Below are 22,608 nucleotides of genomic sequence, written 5' to 3'. Positions count from 1 at the left end.
ATAGTCCACTTCACCATCAGTTTACACGTGGCAAATGACATTATTTGGAGAAACTTCCAACATCAAAGTTGTTCCTCTCATGGAGGAGAACAACTTTGTAGTTGGACACTTTTTCATTTGAAGCCTAGATAAAGAGTTATTAATATCTGAAGTTGAGATTTCTCATTTGAATCAAGTCACAAAGCTGGGCACATTTCTGGTCATACGTGACACGTTTCATCGAGCACGTGGCGTGCCAACTTTGAAGCCAATCATAGGGCAATCCAAGAACCCCACAAATGCAAACTCGGTACGTATCTATTCTTTGCCATGTACTCTATGCAATGGAACAAGAATTGAGTCGATTGAGTGGATATTGAATCAATTGTGAATGTTCAAAGTCATGCCCTCACACTGGCCAAGGTCATGCATCTGGCTGGGCAGAATTCCAGGTCACGCGCGTGCATTCTGTCAAACATCTGGTGTGCCAACTTTGAAACTAATTTTGAGGCCCCACAAACGTCATTAAAGCCCAAGCTAGCTATCAAACTCTTCCTTGCCATGCCCTCTTTCAAACAAGCCACGGGATGCTTCAAATGGATGCATATTGAGGAAGATATAAGCCCTCAAAGTCATGCCCTGACTAGGCCACATTTTTGCCAAGGAGTTCAGCCAGAGCTATGGTCACGCGCACAGGCCATATGTAGCAACAACATACCATGTTCTAGCTCCTTTTTCTACATTTCCAAGCATCATTCCAAGAAATCTTCAACACCAAATTTACTTTATGCCACGAGCTCTTTAAGTTGGCTCCAAGTTTGAATAAGATGGTGAGCCATGGCCATAGTTTTACATGAGCAAAGATGGTGTATTAGAATATTGTTGTATGAGCATATCACCAGCAATCTACCATCATTCATTACCACAAGAGCCCATGCAAGAAAGCTGACACGTAAAAAGCCAAAGAGAAACTTCCCTCAATTGCACGATTCTTGTTCATAAAGTCTTGAGAAATAATACAATACCTCACCCTCACCATACACTCCAATGCACACTCAATCTATAAATACCAAGACAATCCTCATAACTGAGGTTAGACTCTCATTCTCCGATTGACCCAGCTCTCTCCTCACTTTCCGATCCTCTCTCATTCTTCTCTTTCTCTCTCCCTTTCTCCATTTTTTCTGTTACGAGTTTGTTGCAAAACCGTAACAAACTTTGGATCCTCCATTGAAGCTTGTGTTCTGAGCTTCAATCTGCGTCTCCTCTCTCTTTTCTACATCCAATCTTCATCGCCATGGCTCTATCTTCATCTATAAGCCAAGAACAAAGCATCTTCTTCCTCTGAACCAATAAACAGAGCTCACCTTTTTCATCAATGGTGAAATTCTGCATTCCATGATTCAAAGCTTCTCGCGCGTAGCTGAAGGTTCTAACACGTTCAGCACATCGTAGTCAAGCTATCAGACACTCCTCTTCGCATCTGTAACGGCGGTAACATAGATTCCGAGCTCAGTTTTCTTCGCAAGGTAGATCGAGTTGGATTGCACGTTGAAGCGAGTTTCAAGCACAATTGAGCATTTATTTTGCTCAATCGGAGCTCTCTGAAGCTTTCTGGATCGCTACCACGCTTCAAATCCTCCATTAAAGCTCTCTTCAGACTACTCCGATCTACAGGTAAACTCCTATCCCTATATCCATGCATTCATCATCGTTTTGCATGATTCTTGATGGTATCTCGTACGGAATTGCTCACTGATCATTAACCCTATGATTGCTTCCAATTATCTTGCGTGTGGACAGTTTAATTCCAGATCCAATTTTTAGGGTTCTTAGATATTTTCGTTCGATTCTTTAGTTTCGTTCTATGTCTGTGAAGGCTATTAGCATATCTGGAATCAGATGATTGAAACGATTGTGATGATGTATGTTTACTGAATTTCTGGAAACTTTGGCCACCACTCACGGTGGCAGACGGTGGCCTGAGGGATGAAGGCGACGAAGCCATGTTTGAGGCTTTTCTTTCTGATCCGATTTAAATTTGTGACGTGGCGCAGTACCATTGGCTCGCCTCCCATGCTTTTTGGTTTTTTGTCCTTATTCAAATGATTAGAGTCTGATGTGTAGCAGCGGGATTGGTTCAGGTTTATGCACTTCATCCATATTTGATCAATCAAATTCTGACACCTAATAAACGTGACAATAAAGAGAAAAATAAAATGAAATAAAACTGGTAGCAAGTGTAATAATGTTTGGGCCACGAATTGCAACAGGCCCGTAGCGCTTCTGGATTGCACCCCTGTGTTGCTAATGGACATGCTCCCTTCATGGACTGGGCCTGAGCGCCCCTGCTTTCTCCACCCCCCGTATTTTAGGCCTAGTTTCAATATAACTGCATTTCAGTTCCTCCTTAAAATACTTCTGCACCCCCCTTTGCTGTTAATAAAAACAATAAAATCAATAAAAATTTCCTTGTTAGATTTTAGATCACTTTTGAGAATTAATTTTAGTCCCTTTAATTGGATACCTTTCACATAGAAAATTCATAAAAATAGTAGTTTGTTTAGGTTGATTTTTGACATTTAATTTCCTTCATAAAAAACTCATAAAATAATAGTATTTTCTAGTATTAACTTTGCATTGATGCTTGAATTGTTTTTGTGCTAGTTCCATGTTATTTTTGTATGATGCTTGTGTAATTTTATTGCTTGTATTTTTGGCCACATTTTAGGCCTATTTTGTTAGTCACTTGTATGCTTCTTTTAAAATCCATTAGCATGTTAACATTAGGATTTAGATTTGTATAGACAACTTAGACTAGAATTTAGATGTAGTTCCCTATTGCATTCTTTTTCTTTTCAACTTTAAAACGTTAATAAAAGGAAGATGCGAATCACAATAAGAAAGTGATAGAGAAATGAGTGGGATTCATTCCCTAATCTATTTCTCAATCGCTTAGTGGCATAGAAACGAGTGGGATTCATTCCCTAATCTGTTTCTCGGTCGCTACTTAATGGGAGAGAAACGAGTGGGATTCATTCCCTAATCTGTTTCTCAAACATTAATCAATGGGAGAGAAATGAGTGAGATTCATTCTCTAATCTGCTTCTCAAACATTACATAATGGGATGGAAGTGAGTGGGATTCATTCCCTAATTTGCTTCTCGATCATTATACATTTTATGTGATTCGAATCGTGAAGTAAACTCCCTTTAAAAAATACACAACCAAAAACACTTAAAACATCTAACAATGGTTCAGACTAAAGCAAAGTAGAGAAAGTGGTGAGTGGCCCGGTATTGGGAACTGTTCATCACTCATCTATCCTAAAAGACACAAACCAATCATTTCTTTTTCTTTTGCCTCGTTGGCACCTAAGGGCAATGTCATTTCCGTTCGTACGCATCGTAGGTCGTCCCTTATGCAAGAACGTGAACGTTGAATCCGCCCAATTAAAAAACACAAAAACAAACAGAAAATCTTTAGCCGAGCTACGGTAACTCTGAATCCTGAAAAGGATACGTAGGCAGCGGGGTAGGGCCGGTGCGAGTATAATTCTTTATTTTCCCTACATTTTGCATTCATTTCGCATTTAGACATAGACATAGTTATACACCCTTTAGATAGAAACAGACATAGGTGGATACCATCGAGTACGATGGGCGTGAGGGGTGCTAGCACCTTCCCCTTGCGTAACCGACTCCCGTACCTTGATTCTCTGGTCGCAAGACCCTGTTCCTTCCTTTGTTAGGTTTTCTGATATTCCTTTCCCTTATGGGATAAATATATTGGTGGCGACTCTGATTCCATTTTTCGCGGTAGCGACAAGCGTTTGTGAAGCAATACAAGTATAATGTGGACATGGCTCCTGATAGGGATCAATTGCGAGCTATGATGCAAAAAGAGAAGGAATCCTTCAAGGAATATGCTCAGAGATGGCGTGAGGTTGCCGCCCAAGTGATTCCTCCGATGGAAGAAAAAGAGATGACTAAGATTTTTCTGAAGACTCTTGGTCCGTTTTATTATGAGAAGATGATTGCTAGTGCTCCTGTAGACTTCACCGAAATGGTGGGTATGGGTGTCAGATTGGAAGAAGCTGTGCGAGAAGGTCGTTTGGTTCGAAATGACAATTCATCCGGTGGTGCGAAGAAGTATGGTTCTTCATTCCAGAAGAAGAAAGAATCAGATGCCAATGCTGTTTCTCATGGGAGGAATAGTCGATTCAGGAATCAATCTCAACAAGTGGCGTCAGTAACTCCTGTTGTGAATTCAGTGCCTGTAGCTCCTGTTAATCAACAACCAGCAAGGCGGAATCCGTATCCTCAAGTTAATGTTGATCCTATCCCTATGACATACACTGAACTGTATCCTGCTCTAATTCATAAGAAGCTGGTTCAACCAAGGTCACCACCCCCTGTTCCAGAGAAACTCCCTTGGTGGTACAAGGCTGATGCCACTTGTGCTTTTCATCAGAATGCTCCTGGGCATGATTTGGAAAACTGTTGGGCCTTGAAGAATGAAGTTCAGAGATTGGTCCGTTCTGGAATGCTCTCCTTCCGTGATATTGGCCCAAATGTGCAGAACAATCCGTTGCCAACTCATGAAGCATCTGCTGTGAATATGGTATATGGATGCCCTGGGAAGTATAAGATTTATCGTGTGGAACACATCAGAGGATCATTGGTAGAGATGCATGCCACTCTGTGTGAATAAAGTCATTATGAACATAATCATGCTGCTTGTAGGATTTGTTCAGTCAATCCTCGAGGGTGTTACATTGTGAAAAGAGATTTGCAAGAAATGATAGATCAAAGGCTCATTGAGATTCTGAGGGATAGAGATGAAGATGATGTCAATGTGATTGAACCATGCTTTGAAATCCCGGAATGTGTAGAGATTGGTTATTATGGCAAAGCTGCTGTGGAACCTCTTGTGATATGTTTGCCTGGATCTGTACCTTATAGTTCTGATAAAGCTGTACCTTACAGATACAATGCCACCATGTTGGAAGCTGGAAAAGAAGTTGAGATTAAGCCTCTGTCTTCTGTTGAGAATATAGCAGATGTTAGTAGAGTGACTAGAAGTGGACGAGTTTTTACTCAGCCACAAACAGTTGTGGATGTCCAGAGGAATTCTACTCCAGTACCTATGAACAATAATGATGTGACAAAAGTGAATGCTGGGTCATCTTCAGGAAAGGAGATGGATGAGATTTTGAAGCTTATCAAGATGAGTGATTATAAGATCGTGGATCAGCTGCATCGTACTCCGTACAAGATTTCTATAATGGAGCTGCTGGCGAATTCTCCTGCTCATAGGGATTCTCTGATGAAAATACTTGATCAAGCCTTTGTGGATCATGATGTAACAATGGATCAGTTTAATGGGGTTGTGAGTAATATCACTGCGTGTAATAATTTGAGCTTCAGTGATGAAGATTTGCTTGAGGAAGGAAGAAATCATAATTTGGCCTTGCACATCTCTGTCAGTTGCAAAGAGGACTCAATGTCCAATGTGTTGATCGATACTGGATCATCTTTGAATGTCATGCCAAAATCTACTCTTGCTAAGCTGTCTTATGGTGGCACACCAATGAGATTTAGCAATGTGATTGTCAAGGCTTTTGATGGATCGAAGAAATCAGTGGTTGGAGAGGTGGATTTGCCTATTAGTATTGGACCATTTGTCTTCAAGATTACTTTTCAAGTGATGGATATTTTCCCTGCGTACAGTTGCTTATTAGGACGCCCGTGGATCCATGAGGCTGGGGCAGTTACTTCAACTCTTCACCAAAAGTTGAAATTTGTGAAAGATGGAAAGATGGTCGTTGTGAATGGAGAACAAGCTTTGCTGATTAGTCATCTCTCTTCATTCCGTACCATAGAAGCTGATGAAGTGGTCATTGGAACTGCATTCCAAGCCCTGTCTGTTAATGATGAAATCAAAAAGGATGAAGCTTCCATTGCCTTCTTCAAAGATGCTCAACTGGTGGTTCAGAATGGACATTCAGGAGTCTGGGGACAAGTGGTGAGTCTACAAGAGAACAGAAATAGAGCTGGTCTGGGATTTTCTGCCTCAGACAAGTCTGTGATGAAGTCTGAATCTGCTTTTCGTCCTTATCAAGAGATGTTTCATAGTGCTGGGTTTCTACACCCGACTCTTCCAGAGGTGAACGCTATTGTTGAAGATGAATCAGGGCCAGAGGTGCCAAACTTTGTGACCCATGGAAAGATGATTAAGAACTGGATCACCATTGACATTCCTGAGTGTACTCATGTCTCAAAGTAATTTTGCTTTTATGTTTTTCAAAATCCTTTCATTCTGCCCAAGATGAAAGTGAAGTTGTTGGGGCTGTTTTCTGTTTGTTTTAAACAATAAAATCATCAATAAAAGTCATTTTGTTTCTGCATATAAATGCTTTTTATCTTTTTGCTTTTTCTGGAAAGTGGTAACACAAAAAACCTTAAAAAATGTTTTCATTCCTTTCCATAATCTGCACGATTACATGTTTGCATATATCTTTCCTTTTCCTGAAATAATAATCATTTGTGCAGATTAATCAATAAAACCGTTGAAAGTAATGACCCTGCGCCCTCTCCTAACTTCGAGTGTCCTGTGTATAAGGCAGAAGAAGAAAGTGATGAATGTATTCCTGATGAGATTTCCCGACTGTTTGAGCACGAGGAAGACACCATTCAGCCATATAAAGAGCCGTTAGAAGTCATCAACTTGGGTTCTGAAGAGGATAAAAAGGAAGTCAAGATTGGGGCACTGCTTGGTCAAGATATTAAGAAGAGGATGGTAGAGCTTCTTAAAGAGTATGTTGACATTTTTGCGTGGTCCTACCAAGATATGCCTGGACTGGACACAGATATTGTGGAGCATCGCTTGCCGTTGAAACCAGAATGTCCTCCTGTCAAGCAAAAGTTAAGAAGGAGTCATCCTGATATGGCAGAAAAGATTAAGAATGAGGTCTTGAAGCAGATAGATGCAGGTTTCCTTGTCACTTCTGTATATCCTCAATGGATTGCCAATATTGTGCATGTTCCAAAGAAAGACGGAAAAGTTTGCATGTGCGTTGATTATAGAGATTTGAACAAAGCCAGTCCGAAAGATGATTTTCCTCTACCTCACATTGATATGTTGGTAGATAGCACTGCAAAGTTTGAAGTTTTCTCCTTTATGGATGGTTTTTCAGGATATAACCAGATTAAGATGGCACCTGAAGACATGGAAAAGACAACATTTATCACACCATGGGGGACATTCTGTTACAAAGTGATGCCTTTTGGGTTGAAGAATGCTGGTGCGACATATCAGAGGGCCATGACTACTCTTTTCCATGATATGATGCACAAAGAAATTGAGGTTTATGTGGATGATATGATTGCCAAGTCCCAATCAGAAGAGGGGCACATGGAAGATCTGTTAAAGTTGTTTCAGCGTTTGAGAAAGTATCGTCTCCGCTTAAACCCAAACAAATGCACTTTTGGTGTCCGTTCTGGAAAGTTATTGGGTTTTGTTGTCAGTCAGAGAGGAATTGAAGTAGATCCTGATAAAGTCAAAGCAATTCAGGAAATGCCAGCACCAAAGACTGAAAAACAAGTGAGAGGTTTCCTCGGACGTCTGAATTATATCTCCAGGTTCATTTCCAATATGACTGCTACCTGTGAGCCAATCTTCAAGTTGTTAAAGAAAAATCAGGGATGTGTGTGGAATGAAGATTGTCAGAAAGCTTTTGACAACATCAAAGAATATCTGCTTGAACCTCCCATTTTGCTTCCTCCAGTTGAGGGAAGACCTCTGATTATGTACCTCACAGTGCTTGAGAATTCAATGGGATGTGTGTTGGGTCAGCATGACGAGTCTGGTCGAAAAGAGTATGCAATATACTACCTTAGCAAAAAGTTTACCGAGTGCGAAACAAGATACTCGCTGCTTGAGAAAACTTGCTGTACTTTGGTGTGGGCTGCTCGCCGACTGAGACAGTATATGTTGAACCACACCACCCTATTGATCTCCAAAATGGATCCAATTAAGTATGTATTTGAGAAACCTGCATTAACTGGAAGGATTGCTCGCTGGCAAATGTTGCTATCAGAATATGATATTGAATACCGAGCTCAAAAAGCTGTGAAAGGAAGTGTGTTGGCAGAGTACCTCGCTCACCAACCAATTGATGATCGTCAATCTATCAGGATGGACTTCCCAGATGAAGATATAATGTATTTGAGATCTCAAGATTGGGATGAACCATTGCCAGAAGAAGGGCCTGATCCCGAATCCAAATGGGGTTTGATTTTTGATGGAGCTTCTAATATTCATGGCCATGGAATTGGCGCCATTATTATCACTCCACATGGATCACATGTTCCTTTCACTGCAAGGATATGTTTTGACTGTACAAACAATATTGCTGAGTATGAAGCTTGCATCATGGGACTCGAAGAAGCCATTAATTTGAGAATTAAGATTCTTGATGTTTATGGAGATTCTGCGCTTGTGATTAATCAGATTAAAGGAGAATGGGAAACTCGTCATCCTGGTTTAATTCCTTACAAAGATTACGCCAGAAGGTTATTGACATTCTTCAACAAAGTTGAATTCCACCTCATCCCTCGAGATGAGAATCAGATGGCCGATGCTTTAGCCATATTGTCTTCCATGTACAAAGTGAATTTCCATAATGAGGAACCTCAAATTACAATCAGGCGTCTTGATAGACCTGCTCATGTATTTGCAGTTGAGGAAGCAACAGATGAAAAGCCTTGGTATTTCGATATTAAGCACTTCCTCCAAACTCAAGAGTACCCACTTGGGGCATCAAATAAAGATAAGAAAACTTTGAGGAGATTGGCCGGCAGCTTCTTCCTCAATGCTGATGCTTTGTATAAAAGGAATTATGACATGGTCTTGCTCAGATGCGTGGATAGACACGAAGCAGACGTGTTGATGCATGAAATTCATGAAGGTTCTTTTGGTACTCATGCCAATGGACGTTCGATGGCTAAAAAGATGCTTAGAGCAGGTTACTATTGGTTGACAATGGAATCTGATTGCTACAAGTTTGTAAAGAAGTGTCACAAGTGTCAAGTGTATGCTGACAAGATTCATGTGCCTCCGACACTTCTCAATGTTATTTCTTCTCCATGGCCTTTCTCTATGTGGGGTATTGATATGATTGGCATGATTGAACCCAAGGCTTCGAATGGACATCGATTCATCCTGGTAGCAATCGATTACTTCACCAAGTGGGTAGAAGCTGCTTCATATGCTAATGTGACAAAGCAAGTTGTGGTCAGATTTATCAAGAACAACATCATCTGCAGATATGGTGTACCGAGCAAGATCATCACTGACAATGGCTCGAATCTAAACAATAGCATGATGAGAGAATTGTGTGAAAGCTTCAAAATTGAACATCACAACTCTTCGCCTTATAGGCCAAAGATGAATGGAGCTGTTGAAGCAGCAAATAAGAACATTAAGAAAATTATGCAAAAGATGGTTGTTACGTACAAGGACTGGCATGAGATGCTCCCATTTGCTTTGCATGGGTACCATACATCTGTTCGTACTTCAACAGGGGCAACTCCCTTTTCTTTGGTTTATGGCATGGAAGCAGTGCTCCCTATTGAGGTTGAGATTCCATCATTGAGAATTTTAATGGAAACCAAGTTATCTGAGGCTGAATGGTGTCAGAGCAGGTTTGATCAATTGAATTTGATAGAAGAAAAGAGAATGACGGCTTTATGCCATGGTCAGTTATACCAGAAAAGAATGAAGAAAGCATTTGATAAGAAGGTTCGACCTCGTGTATTCAGAGAAGGCGACCTCGTGCTCAAAAGGATCTTGTCTTTTACCTCCGATTCAAGGGGCAAGTGGACTCCTAATTTTGAAGGACCATATGTTGTTAAGAAAGCCTTCTCTGGCGGTGCATTAATTCTTGCAACTATGGATGGAGAAGAGCTCCCACGTCCCGTGAATGCTGATGTAGTCAAGAAATACTTCGCCTAAATAATAAAAGAACAGCTCGCTAAGTTGAAAACCCGAAAGGGCGGCTTAAGCAAAAAAGAGCGTCTCGGTGGATTGAAAACCCGAAAGGGCGATCCAGGCAAAAATTAGAGACATAAACAGAATAAAATACCCGGTGGACTGAAAACCCGAAAAGGCGGTCCAGGCAAAAGTTAGGGATTCATGGCAAGTAACTACATCAGACAAGACTTGATCATCAGCAGTCATCTGTTTATCATGAAGAAGTTCGACACTTTTCAACGGAAGCCTTTGCTCAGGAATTCCCAGTTAAGAGAGAGGATGGGGTCATTACATTTCAATGTACCTTTTCCACAAAATTACCACTTTCCAAACTTTGTAATAATCTATGGGGTCTTGCCTTTTGCAGGCTACCATTCCATTAAAAAAGTTTGAGCCTTTATCTTTTATTGGCAATCTTATTTCTTTCATATCTCTCAAAATGTCATTTATTGTTGATAGTAATTTTTGAAACAAAGAGATAATTGATTTCAACAAAATCCTTTTGAAAATTATAAAAGAATTTTTACTTTGATTCATTAGTGCATTACAAGGAATGGATATGTTGATGTATTCATATGCAGAAGAATGTATTACACTCAATATACCTTTGGCCTGGTTCGAGTTTGGTTTAGAACTCAACTACGGTGTTCTCTCAGCTTCAATGTTCCCTAGTGTTGGGTAGCATATATTCTGAAGCCATCGAAAGATTGCTAGCAGTTTCTGCTTTGGTGTTCAGCTTGGGACATGCTTGATTATGTCATCTTCGTACACCATCTCTTTCTACCTCTAGTGGGACGTTGGTAGTTCACCTTCAGTGGAACGTTAGTGTATTTTGTTATCTTCATCGTCAGTGGTACGTCGATGTATTTCTCTTCAATACCTTCAGTGGAACGTTGGTAGTTCACCTTCAGTGGAACGTTGGTGTATTTTGTTATCTTCATCGTCAGTGGTACGTCGATGTATTTCTCTTCAATACCTTCAGTGGAACATTGGTAGTTCACCTTCAGTGGAACGTTGGTGTATTTTGTTATCTTCATCGTCAGTGGTACGTCGATGTATATCTCTTTCTACCTCCAGTGGGACGTTGGTAGTTCACCTTCAGTGGAACGTTGGTGTATTTTGTTATCTTCATCGTCAGTGGTACGTCGATGTATTTCTATTCATATCATCAGTGGTACGGTGGTATATCTCTCTTCATATCATCAGTGGTACGGTGGTATATTTCTTCTTCATGCCTTCAGTGGAACGTGGGTATGTGTTATCGTCAGTGGTACGGTGGTACATCTCTTCAATCATCAGTGGTACGATGGTGTGATTTCTGTTAACGGAAGATTGGTATTCTAATTCAGGATGCATACTTTCTCATCCCCAGTGCAAGAGGATGTTCCCTTTTTCTCATCCCCAGTGAAAGAGGATGCTATAACCTCTCTGACGTGAAGTGTTTTCCCCAGAGAAGTTTCTTTTCCCACCAAAGTTCCGTCTCTCCAACAAAGTCTTGCCTTCCCCAGTGGAACTTCTAAGACATTTGTTTCCCCAACGGAGTTATAGCGAGACATTTGTTCTCCCTAGTGGATCACTTGTTACTCTCCAATGTTGTCATGCTTTATTATCATCACGTGCATTCATTAACATTGCATTGCATCTTAGGCTCAAAAATTGTGTTTTATATATTTAAGTCTCTTCGATTTTCGTCAAAACGAAGATTTCCAATCATCGTATCTCCAAATCGAAGAAACTTAAATAGGGGCATCTGTCATACCCCAATTTTTGACCCTAAGATCATACATCAATTGCATTCAATCATCAATCAAGAGCACCATTGTGAAGCTTGATCTTTGATATTGTGATTATCTCTGAGGGGAATTATCGAGCATTTATAGCTTTTTTATTTGTTTATACTAACCAAAAATCAAAAATATATGTTTTGTCTCTTTTGTTTATATTTTACAGGTGAAAGATCGGGCAAAAATCAAAATAATGCAAGAAAACAATTTTTGAAAATTTGAAGGTGGAAATCGATTTACCCCTGTGGGAAATCGATTTCCTGTGCGCAAAATTCAAAAAAATATAAGAGGGAAGCTTGACATCATTTTGGCACCTTTTTATTTGATCCTTTTATCAATTTTCCACCTCATCAAAGTTAACTCATTCATTAAACCCTCTTTAACTCCATTTTACCACTTTTTACCATTTAATTGCCACTTTAATCACCAATTAAACACAAGTTAATCACCAAACACAAAAAGACCAATTTGCCACTACTCTTGCTCCAACTCTATAAATAGAGCCCTCTACTCTCTCATTTCTCAAGCTTGGAGAGCCAAAAAATTGCTTGCAAATTCATTTCTCACCCTTTCCAAAACCCTCACCCAAAGTTCATTTTCATAAGATTAGTAAGGTTCACATTGAATCTTGCTAATTTTGAACTAAGCCTCCTACATTTCACTCTTTTCTTTGATTGTTCATCTCCATACTTGAAGGATCTACACTTTGTGCTTGTTCTTGAAGCTACTTCAACACTTTAATTCAAGAATTGGTAAATTTCTCAATTCTAAGATGTAGATCTTTGTTGCTTGTGTTCAATGCATCTTTGATGATATATTGGTGCTATTTGATGGTGATTTGATGGAAAATTCGTGCTCCTATGGATATGTGATCATAAGGTGTTTGTATGTTTGCCTAAATCAAGTTTCAAAGTTCATAATGCTGTTTTTTTGAAAACTGTGCGCAGGAAATCGATTTCCTACAGAGGGAAATCGATTTCCACTCTGTTTTTTGCGCCCAAAACTGAACTCTGCACTCAGGAAATTGATTTCCTACAGAGGTAAATCGATTTCCAGTAAGGCAGAATGTGTTTTTTGCCTTTTTTATGCTTGTTTTGGCTTCCTACTTTCTCCACTTCATTAATATCATTGGATCTAGGATGTTGATAGGTTTGAAATGACCTAATCCATAATATTAGATGAATGATATTAATGATAGTGTGAGTTGATTATCTTTTGTGAATTTTATTCTTCTTCCTCCATTTCATTAATATCATTGGATCTAGGATGTTGATAGGTTTGAAAGAACCAAATCCATAATATTAGATGAATGATATTAATGATAGTGTGAGTTGATTATCTTTATGCATTTTATCTTCTCCTTCTCATTTTTTCTTTTGATCGATGAAAGTCTTAATACTTTGAGAATTCTTATGGATTCTTAGTAAAGACTAGATCGTTACCTATTTTCTTTTCGTGCGGTATTGCTTTCGGAAGGCGATCTACATATCGTTCTTCTCGCATGCATTAGCACATAAAGTTTTGACCGGCCTCGTTGTAGGGTGATTTCTACATAAATCACTTGGCGATCTGCTTAACATAGCGCAATATTTCGTGTCCCGAATAAAAAAGATCAAACATGGAAGAGAATTGTATGCGGTTGATTTAAGACTTGTGGAGGTTCTTATCGTGTAGTCGCTATGATTCTATCAAGCTTCTGATAAACCCCATTGAATTTAAATCCGAGTACATCATTCACTCACCATAGATCTTTCTACTAACTTTGATAACATACTTGACAAGTTTCAAGATGGTTATCTTTAACACTTAACAACTAACTTTAATTTCCGCACCTTTACTATACCGCTCTTTATATTACCGCTCTCTATATTTCTCGCTTTATCGCTTTACTTTATCATTTCATCATATTTACTTTCCGTCATTTTCTCTTTGTCCACTTGGACATATGTTTATGCTTCTGTTATTTTTCTTTTGTCCACTTGGACCATACTTTATTTTTTTCGCTAAAACACTAATAAATAACCAAAATCTAAAAAATACATAAGGCTCTCTTTGGACTATCAGTTACTATCCCTAGCGCTTTGGAGATTCGGACTTATGGACCTAGTACCTCTGGACTCATTCTATTACTATCCTGTGATTGTTCTGTCTGTCTGGCATTGTTCTGTTGTATGTTTATGTGTGCAGGTATTTCCTTGAAAGCCCTTGATGGTTAATTCCAAGGCATTGATATAAGGATTTTACCCGAAAATAGCCGTTACTCTGCCCAATTTTCGTCAGAATCTTAATGTGCTTAATGAAAAATGGTGCTAAGACAATAAGTTCATCTGGATCCCCAAGTTTAATGTGTTGGTATTGATAAATCCAAAGGATGGAAAAACTACCTTGGCTCTTAATGTCAAGTGTTGGCTTCTTATTCGGTTAGACCGTTTCTTTCCTTAGCTTTTATTTTATGCAACTAGGTTAGCCTCTTCATCTCCTCCCATTCTTAAATTTTCAAAATCTTCTACCTTTTTCCAAAATATTCTTATGTTTGCAAACCTTTTCAAAACTTTTTTTTCTTCTTTTCTTAAAAATATCTTTCGCCCTTAGTGGCTTTTCTTCAAAAGTTTAGACACCGTTAATTGTCGAAACGAGTGGTTATACCCCACGATTTTGAAATTGATTGATAATAACGAGATCTTTTCCGCGTGAGAGAGCTAGCGGCATACTCGTTGATTTTATCCGAGTTGGAGCCCTTCTTTCATTTGCGATGCAAAGAACTTGTTTGTTCTCATGCTCAAGATCAATGGCTGAGTATTTCTCTCTAACGACAACAAAGTGTTTATTCGTTTTAAAAACGTTTTTCCCAAAAGCGGAACTACATTAGCTCTGACTTCTCCATTGCACCGAGGAGGTATGTAGGCCCAAAGCTTAACGCTTTGCCGAGCTTATTTTGAAAATAAAACAAACCGTTTTTTAGCACACACACAACACAGATTTTCAAAAAGGTTCCCGTGGAGTACCACGGATATGAGGGGTGCTTTAAACCTTCCCCTCATATAATCAACACCCGAACCTGAGTTCTCTTTCTTGTTTTTTTTAAAAAAACAAAACTTTGGGTTTTACGTTCTTTTCCCTTTTCCTTTGAAAAAATAAAGCGCGGTGGCGATTTCAAAACGGAATATTGATTCGAGTCAATCCCATGGCTTCGATGTCAGATTTTCCCTGCTACAATGGGAAACTCAATATTTGAAGATCAAAAATAGTCTCCCTGAGGATTTCAACTAGCTGATTCGAACTCTGTATTTTGTTGCACTTTTGTTTTGTAATCGAACCTTTTATAAAAATATCTATCTATATGCTTGACCTCTATTTTTCGTCTATGTTTTCCATATTCGCAAGCACTATTTTTAGCAAATCTTTCATATTCTGTCAAAATATATATCTTCAGATTTTCCACAGTGATTCTAATCAATGCAACACATAACCCCGACCACTCTTCGCAGTATCTTTATTCTTAGACCTGACGTTTCTACTTCTCTAGCCGTAATCATTATTAAACAGTGACGTCAATTTCTTCAAAACGCTCATTTGAGACGTGCGTGCATCAGTTTCATGATTACTTTTCAACATCCAAGGGCGGGAAACGGCGGAAGCCTTAACTCCCTTTTTGGAATACCAAACCGCAGTCCAATCAATCATTAAAACTTTAAACCACCCTTCATTACCTCAGGTCTATATAAAGGCCTTATAAGATCGTTTTCATTTCTCTATTCTTGCATTTCCTCAAACACTAACAACAGAAGAGAGAAACCTTTTCTTCAAAATTTCTTTTTAAAAAAAATGGCTGCGCCTCTCTCTTACAACAACATAAAGGCTGTTATCAAGAAGGAGTTCAAACTTTGTGAGGATGAACTTGATAGCAACTTCATCACTCTTGGCAATCTCTTTGCTAACCAAGAACTGGATTTCTATTTTGGAGACATCCTGGAAGGTCCTGTTTACCCCAACATGCTTGCAGATTTCTGGATGTTTGCGTCTCTATGCATAGATCCTGAAGGGAGGACCACCATAGTTTCTGAGGTTCGACACGCTCATCTCAGCATCACTCCCACCACCATTGCTAACCTGATGAGATGCAACAACTCTGGGGAAACATTTGATGACAACAACTTCAACATGACTACTCATCTTATGTTGAGGACTCTCATGGACAACGATCCTTTCAGTGCCAAGGTTATCAGGATCTGGCATCAAATGCTTGTGGGTAATTTCCGTCCTCGGAGGCTTGACGAAAACAACATCATGGTCGAAGACTTGGAGTTTATTCTCTGTGCTCTTCGAGGGAAGAAGATTAACTTCCCTTTGATGATTTTCAAAGGGCTTGTTGAGGCCGTTTCTGTGGGTACTGTCGGTCAGGGAAACGTAACCTGTCTTCCGTATGGTAGACTCCTCTCTTATATATTCCTTAAGAAGGGTGTCGTGAGGCGAATGCGCACTTCTGGATCCATGGACATGTTCGAGGCTGAAAGCTTGCCTGTGCTGTCCTTGGAAGGATTGGATCAGAGGATTAATTAGCCAATATTTGCCCTAGGTTTTTATGCTTTCCTTTTTTTTTATTTTCAGGAGTTCCTGGGTCATGTCCCCGGATCTCTTTTTGTAATGCTTCTACTTCTATGTTTCAATGACAAAATATTTTGGTGCTTCTCTGACTCTTTTTCTTAATTTACCATCTATTTTGATCGTAAAGCCATTTTGATCAATGCAACATATATACTTTGGTACATGTATGACCATTTTGGCTTTCGTAGTCCCCTGAATGTCTATGTTTTTGCAATCTTTACTTCGTACATGCTTGGTTTATATCTCTTTAGATATTTTCCGTTTACTCTCAAGATCCTACGATCTTCTGCTAACTCTTCAATTTCATAAGCATTATTCGAAAATACCTTTAAGATTCGAAAGGGTCCTTCCCAGTGCGGGGACCAATTACCAAGTGCTTGATTCTTTCGATCTATAGGTAAAATAACTTTCCAAACTAGGTCATTACTAATAAACGTTTTACCTTTCACCTTTTTGTTTTATGCTCTGGATACTCTTTCCTTTTGCCTTTTTATCATTTCCAGCGCTCGAAGTCTGTCTTCATCCAAATCTACTAACTCATTCATCATTAACTCCCAGTATACGTTGGGAGGAATATCTGCTTGTCTTTGTACCCTTACTGACTGTAGATATATCTCGATTGGGAGTACTGCATCATGCCCAAACGTCAACTGGAAAGGAGTTGTGTTTGTAGCTTCTTTTGGAGATGTTCGACAAGCCCAAAGTGCTTGGTCCAAAGTTTTATGCCAATTCTTGGGTTTCTTTCCCACATGTTTTTTGATAAGGCCAATTATTATTTTGTTTGCTGCTTCAACTTGTCCATTTGCTTGAGCATAGTAAGGTGTAGAAGTAAATAACTTGAAACCTATTTCTTTGGCAAAGTCTTGCATTTTTCGTCCAGTAAAGACCGAACCTTGATCAGTTGTTATACTTTCTGGGATTCCAAACCTATATATAATATGTTTCTGAATAAACTCAATCACGGCCTCTTGATCCACATTTGCTAGTGGTATTGCTTCGACCCATTTTGTGAAATAGTCTATTCCTACTAATATGTATATTTGGCCTTTAGACGACTTAGGGTGAATTTCTCCGATCAAATCTAACGCCCATCCCCTGAAAGGCCAAGGTTTCACTATTGTACTTAATTCGTTTGCTGGGGCGTGCTGGATACCAGCATGTTCTTGACATTCTTGACACCCTTTTGCAAACTCTATGCAATCTTTTAACATGGAAGGCCAATACATTCCATAACGAAATAAAAGCCATTTCATTTTGTGTCCTGCTTGATGTGCACCACATGCCCCACTGTGTACGTTCGACAGAGCCAAGTATGCTTCTGCTTCACCTAAGCATTTCAACAATACCCCTTCAGGAGTTTTCTTGAATAATTCGTTTCCCATCAGGAAATATGACAGGGCTCTGTATTTTATCTTCCTGTCTGTATCCGTCGAAGGGCTTTTTAGATAGTTTATTATTGGACTCCTCCAATCTGTATCTGCTAATGAGTCTACGTTTAGCACTTCGAATTCTCCTTTGTTGGCGTAACCCAACTGTGAATTCTCCAGATCACTTGGGGAAAGTTTAGTAGACATTGCTCTCCCTCTTACTTCAATCAATTCTTCTAACTTTTCTTTTGATACCTTGTATCCTGAAGCTAACTGCGCCAAGTCGTTTGCCTCTTGGTTATCCATCCTTGATACGTGTTTTAATTCCACATATTCGAATTTCTTGAGTAGCCTATTTGCTATGACAAAGTACATGATCAAATTTTCTTTGATGCACTTGTATTCCTTTGTCAGTTGTTTAATGACTAATTCAGAGTCCCCTTTAATTTCGACTCTAGTTGCCCCCAATTCTAACAAAGCTTCAAGTCCAGCTATTAATGCTTCGTACTCAGCTTCGTTGTTGGAGCATAGCGGACCCTCGATTTTATACTTGAGCTTTGTTGGAATTCCATCAGGAGAAATTATCAACAAACCAACTCCAGTTCCCTCTCTGTGCGTTGAACAGTCGAAGTATAACTTCCAAGGTTTTAAACCCACATACTGTTGATGACTCTCAGCTACTGCATGGTCAACAATGAAGTCTGACACAATTTGACCTTTCATTGCCTTGAGAGGCTGAAATATTAGTGAATATTCAGTTAGGGCTAAAGCCCATTTACCGATTCGACTATGCAGTATAGGCTTGGATAACATATGCTTAATAACATCACAATGAGACGAAACATAAACATCAACTGGCTTTATATAATACTTAAGTTTGATACAAGAGAAATACAAGCAAAGGCAGAGTTTTTCTATAGCGGTATATCTAGTCTCTGCATCATTGAGTACTCTACTTAAGTAATAAATGGCTCTTTCGATGCCGTTCTCATCTTCTTGCGCCAGCATGCTGCCTATTGTTTTATCTGAAGCTGAAATATATAGGTGCATGTGCTTCTTCCCATTTGGGGGAGATAGAATTGGTGGACAAGTCAAGTATTGCTTGATTTTATCAAAAGCTTCTTGATGTTCAGCATTCCATTCGAATTTTCCTTGCTTAAGCCGCAGTAGAGGTGAGAAGGCTTGTGTGTGTCCACTCAAATTAGAGATAAATCTCCTTAAGAAGTTTATCTTTCCCAATAAAGATTGTAGTTCTTTCTTCGTTGATGGAGACTTGGTTTCCATTATGGCTTTCGTCTTATTCTGGTTAATTTCTATTCCCTTTTTGTGGACTACGAAACCCAAGAAATCACCTGCCTGCACAAAGAAAGCACATTTGAGGGGGTTCATCTTCAAGCCATTTTTCCTCATCCTTTCGAATGATTGGCTCAGATGATTGAGATGAGTTACATCTGAGGTGGATTTTACCACAATGTCATCTATATATACTTGCATGAATGTTTCCATGAAGTCATGGAATATAGAATTCATTGCTCTTTGATAGGTTGCCCCAGCATTTTTTAAACCAAACGGCATTACAATCCATTCGTAAGTACCTATTGCCCCTGGGCAACGAAACGCCGTTTTGGATACATAATCTTCTGCAATAAAGATCTGATTGTATCCAGAATATCCATCTAACATGCTCAAATACTCGAAGCCTGCGGCTGAGTCTACTACCATTTCTGCCACAGGCATGGGATACTCATCTTTAGGGGTGGCTGCAATAAGATCACGAAAGTCTATGCATACTCTTAATGAACCATTCTTTTTAATTACAGGCACTATATTAGTAATCCATTCAACATACCTTGTAGTTTGGATGAACTTGCAGCGTAGAAGCCTTTCGACCTCTGCTTTAATCTTCAAATGAATCTCTGGCGCGAATCTCCTGGGAGTCTGCTTTATAGGCTTCTTTCCTTCCTTTATTGGTAGTTTTAATTCGACCAAATCTCTTCCTAGACCAGGCATCTCGTCATAATCCCAAGCAAAACAATCTTTGTTTTCCTTCAACAGTTTGATGACCGTTGCCTTTAATTTTGGTTCTAGTTTCGCGCTGATATATGTTATTCTTTTTTGATCTTCGTCTCCAAGATTTACTTCTTCGAGTGGATCTTGAGCTAACATCTTTATATTTGGTGCCATTGGATCTTTTTCGAATCCCAAAGGCTCTTCATCGTAAATTGCATCTAACCTTTGACTCGATTCTTCTCTTATGGTTCTTTCAACTTGAAACGAATCTTCAGAAGATTTGGAACTCATATGTATCTCTAAATCTGTGACTTCCTTCTTGGTTAGACCTGTGTCAATCTTCGCATTTGATAGTTCGGCCTCGAGAGCCGCCTTTCTTTTATTCTCGGCCACGTAAGCCGAAATCTTTTCAAAGAAAGAAAACTCAGACATTATTAATGTCATCGTCCCAGCCTGTCGGCCGTTCTGTTGGATAATTCTCCAATGGTGTTGGATCTGCTGGGCCATCCATGATCTCTCTATCCCACTGGAATCCATTTGGGTGTAGAGTTAAATAGTACAATGCATTCTTATTTGGGGTGTACATCTCTTCTGCCGCATGACAAGGACTTATGTTTGCCAAATTTCTATCGAAGTTAGTTTTATTAACCTTGTTAACTTCAGCCATATAGTAGCTCTGATCTCCTTCGATATTCTCTACTATACCGTCTTCCCTCCAAATTGTCACCCTTTGATGCATTGTTGAGGGCACAGCTGCCACTCCATGAATCCATTCTCTACCAAGCAAAAGGTTGTAGTTTGCTTTTGATGGTATAACCATAAACATAGTTGGCCTCGTGACTGAGCCTACTGTCAAATTGACCTGAACAACTCCTAGTGTTTGTCCTATCTTGCCTTCGTAGTTAGATAAAACCATGTTATGTGGCTTTATATCAGTATCGAACATACCAATTCTTTTTAGCATGTATTGAGGCATTAGGTTCACTGCTGCTCCCCCATCAACTAGGACTTTATTGATGCCAACATTCTCAATTTTAGCCCTGATATAGAGTGGCTTTAAATGATTTCGCATACCTTCATCAGGCCTTTCGAAGAAAGTGTTCTGTTCTTCAACTGCACTGTTAATCAACACATAATAACACCCAGGTCTATGTTTTGCCATTTCTTCGATGTCAGCCTCCTCGCAGTCTTCAACTTCCGTTTCCTGATTGAACTCATGAGGAAGCACGGACACAACATTGCAGTGAGGTTTATGGATGACACTCCATCAGAATCAAAGTCATTTGTCATTCGATTTTCTTCTTTCCAAGAACTAGAATGTATCTTTTCTTCTTCATCCAAGATCTTTTCAGCTTCGAATAGCCTGTGTTCCACTGGAGGTTTGTCTGACTTTGCCCCCTGGCGTGGGACTTGGTTGCTACTAGACTCTCCAGCTTCTCTTGGCCTGTATTCCTTTTGAGCCTTTTTTATTCTCTGATGCCTTCTCCATTGGGATCGGGACATAGGATTTTTTCCTTTGTAATTCTCCAATCGATACACCTCTCGATTTGGTTTCTGAAATTGCTTCCTGTATGCCATTGCAGTTCTTCCTCCTTGGTCCCAACTCCGCCATTTGTTTTCTCTTGCACCAGCTTGCACCCATCTATCCCTGGGTGCATCTGCAGGGACTTTGAATGTTACCTTTCGATCTTTGGGGTGTGGACTATCAGGTCTTTTCGTAGGAGTCCATATGTCGAAACCGTATAGGTTAGGACGCAACCCCTGAGTTTCTCGACCCATGTAGCAGTACACACGTTCGAAGGATCGTGCTAGCATTTCATCATAGACTGCCCCACATCTGGGACATAGTGCAACTTCAGTATTGCCTTTATGACATCTGACCAAAAATCCTACTAAGCTCTCCTCCATCCTTGGGTACACTTGTAGCAGGGGATTTGGTTCTCTCCCTGGGTGTTCCCATCTTTCGCGTCGAGCCCTTTCGAAGTTAGCTTCGACCCTTCGATTCAGCATGATCGAACACCTTGGACACATCCATTGTTTTCCACCGTTCCTCTCATGACAACCCCAAAGGTAGTCCTTGAAGCTTTCTCCTCTTAAAGGAACTTCAATACCCCCTTTTTGCCTTGTTAGCCATGTCTCTAACTCACCAAATTCAAAAACTGGACGTCTGGCGCTGACCATGTTAACGACTGCTGGAGGAACTTCAGAGATCTGGATTTTCTGGAGTTTCATTCTGAGGTCTTCAGTGGCCTCGCTGTTCTCTCCCCTCGAAATTTCAGTTATCTCTGTCCTTGGAGATTCTTCGACATCAGTATCAAAGATTATATGGTTATTCAGACTCTCAGTAGCCTGCTCTCCATCGAACACTGCCTTAGCTTCTGCACCTTCGACTTCAGATGCCTCCACCATGTTGACATCCACTGACTCACAGAGGCTAGCATCAGCGATGTTCAGAGGATTGGTATCGACCTTCATGTGACTCTTGGTCTTGTCAGCAAACTTCAGCCTCCCATCTTTGATAGCATTTTAAATTAGATCCCTGAAAAGAAAACATTGTGAAGTTTTATGGCCTAAAAAACCATGATATTTGCAAAAACCTCTCTTCTTTCGTTGTTCTAATGGAGGAATTTTGGAATTTGGAGGCAGTATCATTTGGCCATCTTTTACTAGTAAATCAAATATCTCGTCACATTTGGTGATGTCGAATGTGTAAGTTTTCTTAGGGAACCTATCATTCTTATCGTTTTCTACTGGGTTTTTTCCATTTGCAGGGTTGAGTAATTTGCAGGCATAAGGTGGCGCTTCTCTTAATTCAGCCACATCTATTT

This window comes from Vicia villosa, unplaced genomic scaffold, assembly GCF_029867415.1.
Source record: "Vicia villosa cultivar HV-30 ecotype Madison, WI unplaced genomic scaffold, Vvil1.0 ctg.000878F_1_1, whole genome shotgun sequence".
Lineage (NCBI taxonomy): Eukaryota > Viridiplantae > Streptophyta > Magnoliopsida > Fabales > Fabaceae > Vicia > Vicia villosa.
The sequence above is the reverse complement of the archived record's forward strand: the minus strand, read 5'-3'. Positions refer to the sequence as shown.